Raw genomic sequence first — 13,027 nt, forward strand, 5'->3', positions numbered from 1 at the left:
ATATTCCCTCTGACTATTCCTTTCAGCCATAGGGAGGCTCAGATCCATGGTCCTCCTCATCAGAAGAGCATCATTTAAGACACTGAAGACATGATGCTTCGCCTGATACCACATATTCTCTTGGTTTCTTCACCTTCCTTTCCTTGCCCATCCCCCCCCAAATCCACTGCCTCTTCCTTCCAGGATCACGACTGAATGAATAACTTGCATGTGGGTTGGGTTTTGGAGGACCCAACCTCGGACAGCCCTTAACCCTCAACTTCTCCACCTGAATATGAAATGCTGAAACTGAGGAAAAGAGCCCTGATTATAAAAACTAAATAAGAACCTGGGTCATAGGTGGGAGTCCTGGACTGGCCTGGAGTCAGGGCTCTCCTCGGCTCCAGGTGGGCAGTTCTGTGCTGATGTGCATGGGGCTTCCAGGGACTCACTGGAGCTGGCACTAGTTGGAGGACAGTAGATGGCACGCTAAAGGGACAGTGGCCAAAAGGAGATGCAGAGGCCAGGTTTTCAAAATGCATAGACGTGAGGTGCATAGGCATTCAGACCTCTCCCTTTTTGCAAATGACTGCTTCTACATGTTCAGTAAGAATCCAGAAAAATGAACTGAGTTGGAATCTGAGGCCAGGGAATGGAGGAGAGCATTGGAGTGAATTACCTTTGGGCCAGATGTATGAAGACCCAGTTAGATACACAAGAATATAAGCTAATCATTGCTTCAGACAAATCTAATTGAGAAGGCAAGTTATTTATATGGGAATGTCGGAGAAAGGCCAAAAAAGCTTTAGGGCCAGTGGGAAAGAAGTCCATGGTGGACTAGAAGGAGAGAAGAAAAAGAATGGTATGAAACAGTGTAGGTCTAGTGAGTAGTTCTCAATCATGCAGTTAGAAAACAAGAAGTGGGTGAGTTTTGATCTAACTTGAATGCCTTAACCCAATCTCTTCAAATTCTGATTGTAAAGTTCTGTGGTGAGGTTTGGGTATCAGTATTTTTAAAAGCTCTGCTAATATGCGTCTAGGGATTAGAAGGACTATGGATCTGGTAGGACATCAGTAACCAGTATGGCAGTGTCCATCGTGTGGCTACTTCATAGAAAAGCTGAAGATCAGCCATTAAGGGAATTAGCATTCTTCTGTCAACAGAACTATTTGTATAGCTCAGAGCAAAGAGAAAAAAGATAGATACGTAGGTTCGATATATAATCTCTCTGTTTGGATCCAATGTTTTTTTACAATTTTTATAGTACAAGATACAATAAAAAAGACACATTACATAGAAACCCACAGTATAAAATAGTACCTCCCCTTACCACAATAATGAACTGGAGTGTTTTCATTTCTACTGTTAAAATGCAACTTGCAGTTCACTAGTTACTAAATGGATTTCACAGCCTACTAATTGGCTCAGAACTGCAGATTCAACAAATGCGTTTTTTACTTAAATTCTTTCTTTATGCAAAAGCCCCATAATGAATCTTAGGCCTCATTCTCCTATGTGTATCCTTTTTCATGCCCGTCTATACACTAGTGTAAAATACTAGGAGAGACTCTTTCTTTGGGCAAAGTTAGAGAAAACAGTGATGAGAATCTAGTATAACTAAAACTAATGCTTTTTCCCTTTCACTTCAGAGTTGTGTTTGTCTAGAGGTTGAGAAGGTTTCTAGCAATGCTCTCGGGGGATCCAGCATGAAATCACCTTCATAGACTGTTGGTGTCCATGGGATGCAAAGGGGTTGGGCCGCCGTTACACTCCCTGCTCTCATTTTGCTAATTTCATTTTGAGTTCTCCCTGTTTCCATTCTTTCCTCAGCCCCTCTGGAGCAGGATTTCTCTGTAGAGCCTGATCCCTGTCCAGGAGGGTGACCAAACAGCCTCTATTAATTGCTGACACCTCCACATTGGAGCCTCTCCTCTCTGTTCCCCCAAGTGTATGGAAAGGGCCTGTGGCCTGGGTCCTAGACCAGGGTTGGCAACCACAGGCCACGTGGTTTTAGTTAGTCCTTAGTTCCTTGGCACCAGAGCTCCTCATCTGTAAAAGGTGGAACTGGACTTGGATACCTTCTGAGGTCCCTGTTGGCTCTCATATTGCAGGGCTCTCCCTGTAGCCGGTCCCTCCTCCTCAGAAGGCAGGGATGTAGAGGTAGAAGAGAGTGTATTTCTCCAGCAAGCATCTCTGCTCCCATAGCAGTCCGTTTCTGAATGTGTACGAGGGATGCTAAGTACATCCATCCCTGGTACATGTGAGAATGTCATCATTCGATTCAGATGAAGGGGTTCAAGAGTAAAGTGGCTGCTGCGGATTGGGTGGTAGGAAGCTGGCTAAGGCTCTGCAGCAGCTTGAGCTGCAATATGACCAAGCACTGGTGGGGTGAGGACAGGGGTCCCTAGATTCTGCTCCACAGGCTGGATGAAAATTTCAGGAGCTATTTCTGCTACCTTATGCATCTCACTTTCCCCTTCAGCCAGCCTGTGGCTCCCCCTTCAGCTCCTCCTGTCAACAGGAGCTCAGCCTGCCCGGGCCTCTGTCATCATGTAGCCATCCCTCCAGGCTCAGGTATCAGCAGGACCTAGGAAAACTCCCGTGTCATCTCTCTCTCTCCCTCTGTCTTTTGCAGATACCAGTTTCCCTAGCAACTAAGAAAAGATATTGCCAGTTTGGATGAATCCATATTATAAAATGTACCTTTTCCATTTGATGAAAAAAATCTACAACAGCAAGTCAAGTTCAAGCCTCAACAGAATATTGGAGGGATCCTTTCCTGAGAATCGACATCCCAACCAACAACCACTTTCCACACTCCAAAAGACAGATTTGATGGAAGAAATCCCAGCCATCAGCCTCCAAGTGTGATCAGTCAATAAGGAGACCAATGCTTTGATGGACACACAGTTTGGAGAGACCTTAACTCTTGTTCCTCTCAATATGCCTCCTCCACACACCAGCATCAGGAGCAACTGGAAGAAGGCAACATGTCAACCTGGTCATTCTTTGCCACTAGATGGACTGGACCAGGAGTAGTTGGCATTAACTATGCAGTGTTCTTGCTGAAAATGTTTAGCCTGAGTTTCATTACAAGGTAGTGATCAGACAACTGCAGAATTTAGGCCACTGAGCAAGACACCTGGCCAGTCTTTCTTCAAACAGTCAATGTCTCCACAACTAAGACAACAAAAAGGAGAAGAGATGTTTTGGGTTCCAAAGGCCTAAAAAGATTGTGCTGCTTTGGTAGCTGTCTTCAATGGTGGTGGCATTGACTTGTTTGCAGAGGACAGGTCAGTTGTCTGGCTCAAAGGCCTACAGTTTGCCATTGTCTGAGCATTTCCTCATGATTAAATTCAGGGGAAACCTTTTTGCCTAGAACACCACCTAGTGCATGCTGTGTGCTTCCTAGCGCAGCCCCTTTGGAGGCTGAGAGTGTCCACTTTGCCTGTCACCACTATTGTCATTTTAGCATTGGACACTTTGTTGTGCAGGGCTTCATGAGATCCATTCATTGGAAAGACATGTTTGCTGTCTATAATCAGTAATTTGATTAGTGGTGCTTTGAGAGTGTATGAATATCTTATTCTATGATGCTTTCTCTAAAATTTTACCAGCCCTTATCGATCCCTGATGTGTGTCAATTATCTTTGTGCTCCTCTATGTGCAGAGTCTTTGCCGGTTCCTCTACTTCTGTGTGGCTCCCACACCTGGCTAAATACAAACCAACTGGAGTCCACGGTGTCCTCTGGCCCTTGGTTGGGGCAGGGTTATGACTGGTGTCCTTGACTCTCTCTGTTAGTCCCTAGCCCTCTGAAATGCACGTGGAGAGTTCCTGCTGCCATTATCCTAGGTGGACCTGTGCTCTCCTATCATTCTTTTTCAAATGCAGGTTTTCAATAGTACACAAAATAGAATTATATAAGAACATCCCCATCTTTGTTAGCCACGACCAACAAATATCAGCTTATGGCTGCCCTTGTTTTACTACAAGCCACCCACTTACCTTTCCCTATATTCTGTAAAGCAAATCTCAGATATCATATTTCGTCTGTCATTTTGCCAGTATGTTTCCGTAAATGAGGACTCTTTTTGAAAGTATTCTCATCATAGCATTATAATTGTTCATAAATTAATTCAGCATCTTTAATGTCATAAAAGAGTGCTCAAATTTCCCATTATTGTTTTTAAGTTATTCTTTCTTGGGACCCAAAGAAAATGCACAAACTGTAATTAGTAGGATATGTGTTGAAGTCTTTACACACATATTTACTCTGGGTTTCTTCCTCCCTCCCTCCCTTCCTTTCTTCCCCTGCCTCTTCCTTCCTCCCTCCCGTTGTCCCTCCCCCCCTTCTTTCCTTGCTTCCTTCCCTCTCACTCTTGCTCCAGCTCTCTTGGTCTCTTGCTGTCCTTTTCTTTTCCTTTCTTAAATCATTCATTTGTTGAAGAAATGGAGTTGTTTGTTCTGTAGCATTCCCACAATGTAAATTGTATAACTGGGTGTACTTTAATAAATTCTTCCGTCCTCCATACTTTCTTTTTGGTGGTAGAATCTAAAGCAGTGCTGGAATATAATGAAATTGCAAACCACATATGTAATTTCAATTTTCCGAGTAACCACATTGAAAACTGAAAAGTATAAGCACACAATGATACAAATATTATCTTCTACACAGCTAATTAATGCTGCACATTAAGGGAAACATAATTCTACCAAAGCTTTAAAGTTGTGCTTAATAGAAAAATGTTGTGCATATCTTCAGCCTTTAAGTTTACATTCACATGAATTATAAATTAAATATAATTAAAATCCAGTTCCTTAGTCGTCCTAGCCACATTCTAGGTATTCAATAGCCATATGTGTCTAGTGGCCCCTATTTTGGACACAGTAGATACAGAGGCAGAGGAGATTGTGTTTGGTATCCTGGCAAGGGCACCTCAGAAGTGGTGTGTGCTCTCTGATCAGGAGGCACATCAACTCCTGTGTGTTTCCTCAAATAATATTAGCAGCCCTTGGAGTTCAAGGCCTAGATCTGTTAACTAGTTATGTGGAGCAAAATGGTGATATTCCATGGCCATGTGTTATCTAGCTGGTACACTTGCATAAAAAAAAACTTCCCCTTAGTACTAAATACTGTTTAGTTACTTAGTGGTTCCCTCTGTAAAGAAAACTGCAGCTTAATGAGCAATTCCCCAAGCATCCTCCATGGTCACCAACTAGTTTCTTTTATTTCTTTTTTTTCCCCCTGTGCTAATATGAAATCAAAGTTTCAAACACATTGAAGTATTTCAATTCATTGCAATAGAGTCCTTACTGATACTCCAATGATCCTCTCTTTCAGCAGTGAATGTGCCTTTAAGCTGGCTCCTTTCTCCTTTTCATAAGATTTTAAGAGTCTTTGAGACCTTTGTAGATATCACTATGACAAGGTGCTTCTGTCTCATCTGCCCCTGACCGGGACTCAGTCATATCTCTCAAAATCTCTGATTCCTTTCTGTGAAAAACATTATTCCCAAATCAAATTGTGTAACCTAAAGACACTCAATGGAAGTGGTTGAATTCTAGACCTTTGCAGTGGACAGAGCTAGCAAATACATACTCATATTTGTATGTGTTCATGCATTCACATATATTCACATTCACAATTCAAACTCAGAACTACAGGCTTTGATTGAATGTCTGTCTTTCAACTGAGACTCTTTTCTCTAATACCACTAGTTTTGTTTTTAAGGGCACTGGGAGTAATAGAAATACAATATCTTATACCGCCTCCTTTGCTTTTCCCCACACTATATTGACAAAAGAATAAAGAAATACCCAACAATGCCAATCATAACACAATTGACGAAAGCAGGTGTTAAAATTTTGTCACTGTTCTGGGGTACACATAAATTATTATGTTTTATACTCTCTTCGGCTAGTTCTTATCCATGTGGCTGTTCCACAGAAGGCCTTGCACAAAAGGTTTATTTGTTACATTGTGTTTTCCATATCCAGAGGCAACATTTGAAAAAGGAATTTAAGTTTATAATGATAAAAAAATAAATCTGGTTTCCACCCAAATCTAACCAAACAAAGTATATTCGCTACAGGCTAGCCTTGATGAGAAGCTCTGCAAGTGTCTCAAAGGCCTGGGTGGAGAGGGGTCAGGGAGCCCTGGTCTCCCCAGACACTGGAATCCTTGGCCTTTCTCCTCTTTCTGGCTGAGCTTGGGAGGAAAGCACGGGACTTCCTGGGGTCAAGATTGAAATCTCAGCCTAACAGCGGCTTTTCGTGTCCAATGGAGACTTAGGAGCTAGAAATTCTGAATAAAATCGGAACACAGTAGAATAGGATCAAACTTCAGAATAGAATAGGCACCTCAATACAGCACTACCCATTCGGGTCTGGAACCATAAGAGGCTGTCACCCTGTCTGACCAGCGACATCACAGCCCCCCACAGCGACCCCTGACTCACAGGGACAAGCACGCAGTTACGCCTGCGGTGTGACGCCCCCTCGCGGGGCAGGACTCAGGCGGCGCAGCCTCTGCCTTTTACCCCCGAGACCCAGGGGGCCCCGACGGCGGGGTGGCACTGGCTCGGTCGCTGCGCCGCTTGGCGGCGGGGCCGGGCCGCCGATGGCCAGAGACGGGCTGACCGCCCGGGGCCAGCGGGGACAGCCCGGGCTCGTCCCCCACCTGCGCGCCACCTGCCCATGTGGACCGCGCAGGTCGGAGAAGCCGGTTTTCTGGAGAAGGAGCCGGCAGAGGTCAGGGACGCGGCTGCGAGGTGCCTGCGGTGGCAGGAACAGGAGTCGGAGGAACGCGGGCTTCGGCAGGAGACTGAGTTCTGGCTGCGGGAGTAAAAGACGCCGGCGCGGCCTAAAGGGAAAGGTCCCACCGAGACTCAAACTCGGATCGCTGGATTCAGAGTCCAGAGTGCTCACCATGACACCATGGAACCGCCGCAGGCCCGCCCCTCCCGCCGCGGAGCCAGGCCGCGCGCAGCCCCGCGGGCCCAGCACCCGCCTCCCGCCGGGCGCTCTCGTCCCCCCGCCCCGAGCCCGCTTCCTCCGCGACGCCAGGAGGCGCCTGACTCGCCTGCCCTCAGGTTTGTACGTCGTGGAAAGACACGAAGTCCATTCGGGAGGAGCGACAGGGGACGGCTTGGCGGCCTCCCCCAAATGCGCCTGCTCTGCCGGCATTTCTAGAGTTTTCTGCCCTGAGGTAAAATTCCCGCCAGAAAAAAAAACCCAAACGCCAAAAAACCCCCAAACTTCCTTTCCCCTTCTTTGCAGTTGTCCTCTCGCCGCTGCCCTGGGAGCTCTGAACATCCTCAGGACAGGGCTAGGCACGTCGTGGGGTGTCCCCTCCCTGGGACCCAGGTGCAAGGGTAGAAGCGCAGGGCGCTGCCGGCTTCGTCGGGGGACGGCGCGTCCTCTCTCTGTTGGGAACCGGATGGGAGCCGAAGCGGCCGCGGCCCCACCCGTCGCACCGCGAGCACCCAGGCCGCTGGCGCCCTGAGGGGTGAGGTCCGGTGTGAGCAGCTGACAGTGTTTCTTCTGGGCTCTTTCCTGCCTCCCCTTCGTGCTCCTCCTCCGCTTTCCGGGTTCACCCCCTCTCCGCCCACCCGCGTCCCCGAGACTGAGGCGGCCGCTGGGTCCTGGGAGCGGAGCTCAGCGCGGCCCACGGGCTCCCCGTCGACGTTTCCAGCCTCCGGACGTTTATATGGCTCAGCGGCCAGTTTTAAAGTTTTGAACGTCGGCCACTTTTGAAAGCCTGTCCCAGCCTCGCATTCGGCGGAGGGGGATGCGCAGGGAAGAGGGGCACAGGGCGGGCTGCAGCCCCAGAGGCTGTGGCGGTCCCCTGTCACCTGAGCGGAGGCTCCCGAGGCGGCGAGGAGCAGGCGGCCTGGCCCATTCCCTGGTATCAAGGCCCTCATGTGCCCCATGTGAGAACAGCGTGTCCTGAGTGGCCAGTCTGAGTGTGTTTTCAGAACCGGAGGGAGGGGTTGGGGGGCACGTTCTCACCCCGTGGCAACAGCAGAAGAGTGTGTAATGCGGCTCTGTGAGTACAGTATGCGAGCGTGCTGTTACCTGGAAGACTGGTGGTTCAAGTCACCACGGAACATGCGAGTCGTACTTCAACTCATTTTCCTGCTTCCCATTCTCAAAATTGACCAAAGCCTCCTGAGCTGCTTTTATCTTTCAGGCAGCGACCTCATCCGGTAGCTCTCAGTTCCTGTCCTCCCTGTCCTTTGCTCTGTGGCCACGGGTGGGGCAGCTGCTGAATCTGAGCCGTCCTGGATCTTCACCGACCTCGGCCCTCCGATGGTTTCTCCCAGCCGTCACCACATTCCAGTGTTCTCTCTGCACCATATGGAGCTCTGCGGCCACCTTGACCTACATGTTTCCACAGCCAGATTCCAGGGGAACTGCCAGGCTGCAGAGGCTGATGGCATAGGCCTGGTCAGACTCCAGGTTGGTGCACCTCAAGGGCTAGTATTAACTATGCAGTTATAGGATGCCAGCAACACTTTGATTTGAGGGTGTTGCATCATTACATTTTTTAAAAAATTTATGACATTACTTGTTAGAACAGTTTTAGGTTTACAGACAAATTGAGCAGATAGAGAGTTCTCACATATGCTCTGTTCTCTCTCACACAATTTCTTCTATTATTGGTATCTTGCATTGTTGTGGTACAGGCGCCGGGGAGATCCCATGATCAGGAAGATGGTTTTCCAAAAAAAAAAAAGGCTTATCCATTGCACTCCGGATGTACTGAGCCCTTTGATTTCTCCAAATTTAGGAAACTCGACTGCACAATTTGTGGTAATGGGGGACAGTGTTTGCACACTCTCCTGACAGGTAATGGTTAATAACAGACCACTGTAAATATATTCAGTAGTTTGGGCAAATTCTTGGGGAGCATTTCCTAGATACATTTTCCTGGAAGATAAACCTTCCTACTCCCCTTCTAAGTTTGTTTTGGGGAAAAATGCTGTATTCCTTTCCAGGGCCAGACTGAATTGACAACCATCATAGTTGATGAGGATTAAGGCCCTAATCAGCCAATGAAGAACACTTTATTTCAGACCAGTCCCATTCCCCATTTTCTGCTGGAAAGAAAGTGGACCAGCTTATTCCTTTACTGCAGAACCACCACCAGAGGTCTTAAACTCAGGGAGACCTGTGTGGCCAGGTGACTGCCTCTTGCAGCCCCGGGAGGACAGATATTTCTAATACCTCACCTAGCTTTCCCGTCTTTCTTTTCTTTTGTATAACTGGCATGGCAATACACCCAAGAAACAGTAGTATCTAGCGCTGTGTCCCCTGCTTAGCAAATAAGGCACAGGGTCATTTTATACCACCAAGAGGAGGAAGATCCTGTGAGTGGAGGACTTTGTGGGGTCTCTTTTGGAGCAACCGATGAGGTTCCTGAGAGAGGGTCTGGGAATCTCTGCCCCTCGTTCAGTGCCTGGGTTGTAGCCCACCAATTTGAAATGTTTGGTGTCTCTCCCTGGTTCCTCAGGGAACATAAGTCAGCCTGGAAGCAGTGTTTCCTAAGAGATACTCCACGGAAACCCCAAAGCTGGAACTTTCCATTGGGCCACTTTGTAGTCACGTTCACCCTTCCTTTGAAGGACCTTTTGGAGAATAGGAATAATCAAGGGTGACATGCTTTTCAAGAGGCATCTCCACTCACAAAGGACTGGTTTTCACCACAGACCTCAAGGGAACATTCCCTCAGCCTTTGGGCAAGGGGCTATGGGGTTTGCAATCCCCAACATAGAGTCAGGCCAGCATTGTCCTTAAAACGGGTATGGTGCTTTTAAAATACACTTTTTTTTTTTGGTCGTAGAGTTGGTATACATTATTATATAATTTACACATGTACAATATAGTGATTCACAACTTAAAGGTTACATTCCATTTATATGTATTATAACCTATTGAGTATCTTCCCGGTGTTGAATAATATACCCTTGTAGCTTATTTTATTCATAATAGTTTGTACCTCTTCATCCCGATCCCTAGGTTGCCCCTCCCCCTCCCCTTCCCCACTCCCCTCTGGTAACCGCTAGTTTGTTCTCTATGTCTGTGAGTCTGTTTCTGTTTAGTTTTATTCACTAGTTTGTGGAATTTTTGAGGATTCCACATATAAGTGATGTCTGACTTATTACACTTGGCACAGTACTCTTCAAGTCCATCCATACTGTTGCAAATGGCAAAACTTCATTGATTTTTTTAAGACTGAGAAGTATTCCATTTACTACATATACCTCATATTCTGTATCCATTCATCTGTTGATGGACACATAGATTGCCTCCCTATCTTGACAATTCTAAATAACCCTGCTATGAAAACTGGGGTGCATGTATCTTTTCAAATTAGTGTTTTGGGGTTTTTTTGGATGCATACCCAGCACTGGAATTGTTGGGTTATGTGATAATTCTGTGCCCACTAACCATGTGTCAAGGTTCCCTTTTCTCCCCATCCTGGCCAGTGTTTGTTATTTGTGTTCTTTTCGATGACAGCCATTCTGATAGGTGTGAGGTGACATCACACTGTGATTTTGATTTGCATTTCCCTGATGATAGTTGATGTTGAGCTTTTTTCCTGTTGGCCATCTGTATGTCCTCTTTGGGAAAACGTCTGCTCAGGTTTTCTGCCCATTTGTTAATTGGGTTGTTTGGGGTTTGTTGATGTTGAGTCCTACAAACTGTTTATATATTTGGATATTAGCTCCTTATCAGTCAAGTTTAAGGGTTTTCCTTCGTTCACAGTCTTACCCTGGTTGTGACTGTGCTTTTTATTTTGGAAAAGTTTCTTTTCAGGATCTTGATAGATATTTTCCAACTGTGATTTTATAAAGGGGGTGCCACACGAATACACACTAACAGAAACTGGATTTACTCTCCCACTTGAAACAGCAAAAGAAAGCAACAACAATAAACTGGACAAAATAGATGAGACAGAGATTTTCAAAAGACTGGCCATCAGGCAGTAAAGGTCAGTGAGTGATCCTGAGAGATGAGAAACAAGCAGATGAGCCTACATTTGCTCCAGTTTACCACCTGGAGAGAGTTTCCAAGCAAGGCAAGGGAGAGGAAACTGAAAACAAGCCAGTGGACTTCATTGAGTTGAGGACACTGAGCTGAGTCATTGCACCTCATCCTCATCTTCCCTTTCAGCAGGTGGAACCTATTGGTGTCTGCTCTTGTTATTCTACCTACAGAGAGATACCTAGGCTGAGCTGGGAACAGTCATCTTCACACTTTCTTCAGTAAGGAATGTGTACCCTCATTCGTATCCCACAGTAGAATTAGCACAGTGCTTTACCCACAGGGGCTTTGTAAATGCATTCGTGGAACTCAGCTAATTTAGGATCCAAGTCATCTAGATGAGCAGAGATATTATATTTTGTACAACGTGATGGGATAGAGGAGTGACTCAAGGAGTGTTAGATTATTCTGTTTCTAAGAGCACTAAAGAGATATCAGGCACGTGAAAGCCAGGATTTTACTGCTAGACCCCACTACATTCTCACTGCAAACTTGGAAGTTGCTTTACTCCTTTACTTTGCTTACTGGATCTGAAATGTAAGGGTAAAGCACCAAGTTCTAAAATTCTAGGAATATGACCAATATTTAAATTGTCTTTGAAATGGGGAGAGAATTTGAAGTCTAGAAGGCATTGCCTTTTGTAAGAGAAGACAGATAGTCCTTGATTGTTATGACATGATGAAACTATAAGACTTATTCAATTTGTCTGTTCATTTCTCCTACTGACCAGGACATAGACAGTAGAGACAGACATCAGCAGTTTCCTCTGGAAACGCTGGCAGTGTTGGCTACTTTGAGCCAACATAGATTGCAGATGTTAGTTGTATCATGAGAGGATGAAATCTGGCTGAGAGCCACAGTTGTTGGACCTGGATTGGTCACCAGCTGTTGATAAAGAAAGAAGGGCGGCCACGAGAAACACTGAGGTCATCCCTAGGCAGCACGGGTCACTTCCTCCAGTGAATCCACCCCCATTACACTTCTCATGACTTTTTGGTCGCTGGACTGAGAGCTCCAGGAAAGTTGGAATACCCTTTTAATCATCTCTGTGTTCATGTCTCCTGGCACCGAATCAAGCTGCGAGTAGGGTCTCAGTGACATTTGTTCACTGATTGAATAAAAGTGGTTGCAAATCTTCCACCTTTTCAACTACATTCCTTCCCAAATGTGCTCTCAGAGATACTCTGCTTTCTCCCAGGATGTAGCAAGTCCCCTTCCTTAAGGACGTGCCTGCCCTACATTATCCACGCCCTTTGATCCAGACCTCTGGTGACTCTGATGAAGACTCACCTCTCCACAGTGATTCCTCTCAGGGGTTCACTGTCATTAGGAAGAGATGTCCTTGGCCTCCCCTCCCATCCTCTGGTCTGCCACAACACCTAATTGAGAAGAGCCCCACACTTTCTTGAAAGTATCCACTTGGATTCTTCTTCCCACTGCTTTGATGTCCTCAGGTAAATCTTACTGATAGCTGAACTCCAAGTTGTTCACAAAGCATGAGGAAAAATAAACCCTCACAAATACTTAAGAAATACTGGGTGTAAAGTCTTTCCAAGTGTAAATGTGGAAGAATATTACTAGTACCTCTGCTTCAGATGGAAGGGTCCCCTTACCCTGCCCCCTCCTGACCTCAGGGCAAAACTGGTGAAGGAAAGAATGGACATCTCCATCCCTTCTCCAAACATTCTTTCTCCCTCTAAGCTCACGCTTACTTGGGGCATCTGCTGTGGGGGCAGCTGCGGATGCAAACAGCAGGGTCCAGCACAGAGCCTCAGGGTCTCCTCCTCCTCCTTTTGGAATTGGTGCTCCCAGCAGTGCAAACGAACCCTGATCCATGCTGTGGATCTCCTCGGCAGGTGCACAGGTTCACTGTGGAGTAAGTTACTCTCTCAGTCCTCCCTGCTCAGCTCAGGCTGCTCCTTGAGGACGTGGATAATGCTGTGTGCACTCTTCACTTTCCCTTGATTCTTGTGAACTCAGCTTGTCCTTCTTTTCAT

At 46.4% G+C, this 13,027-nt stretch overlaps 2 non-coding genes across 2 annotated transcripts; one reads left to right on the forward strand and one right to left on the reverse strand.

Annotated features, from left to right (window-relative positions):
* Positions 1-6,853: 6,853 nt before the first annotated feature.
* Positions 6,854-6,925, reverse strand: TRNAQ-CUG (transfer RNA glutamine (anticodon CUG)). Its single transcript has one exon. It is a non-coding gene; the product is annotated as a tRNA-Gln (tRNA).
* A 1,737-nt stretch (positions 6,926-8,662) lies between these two features.
* On the forward strand, positions 8,663-8,827 carry LOC130841975 (U1 spliceosomal RNA). The gene has a single exon (XR_009050318.1). It is a non-coding gene; the product is annotated as a U1 spliceosomal RNA (small nuclear RNA).
* The last annotated feature ends 4,200 nt before the right edge of the window (positions 8,828-13,027 follow it).

The sequence above is a fragment of the Hippopotamus amphibius genome, chromosome 1 (assembly GCF_030028045.1).
Source record: "Hippopotamus amphibius kiboko isolate mHipAmp2 chromosome 1, mHipAmp2.hap2, whole genome shotgun sequence".
NCBI classification, from domain to species: domain Eukaryota; kingdom Metazoa; phylum Chordata; class Mammalia; order Artiodactyla; family Hippopotamidae; genus Hippopotamus; species Hippopotamus amphibius.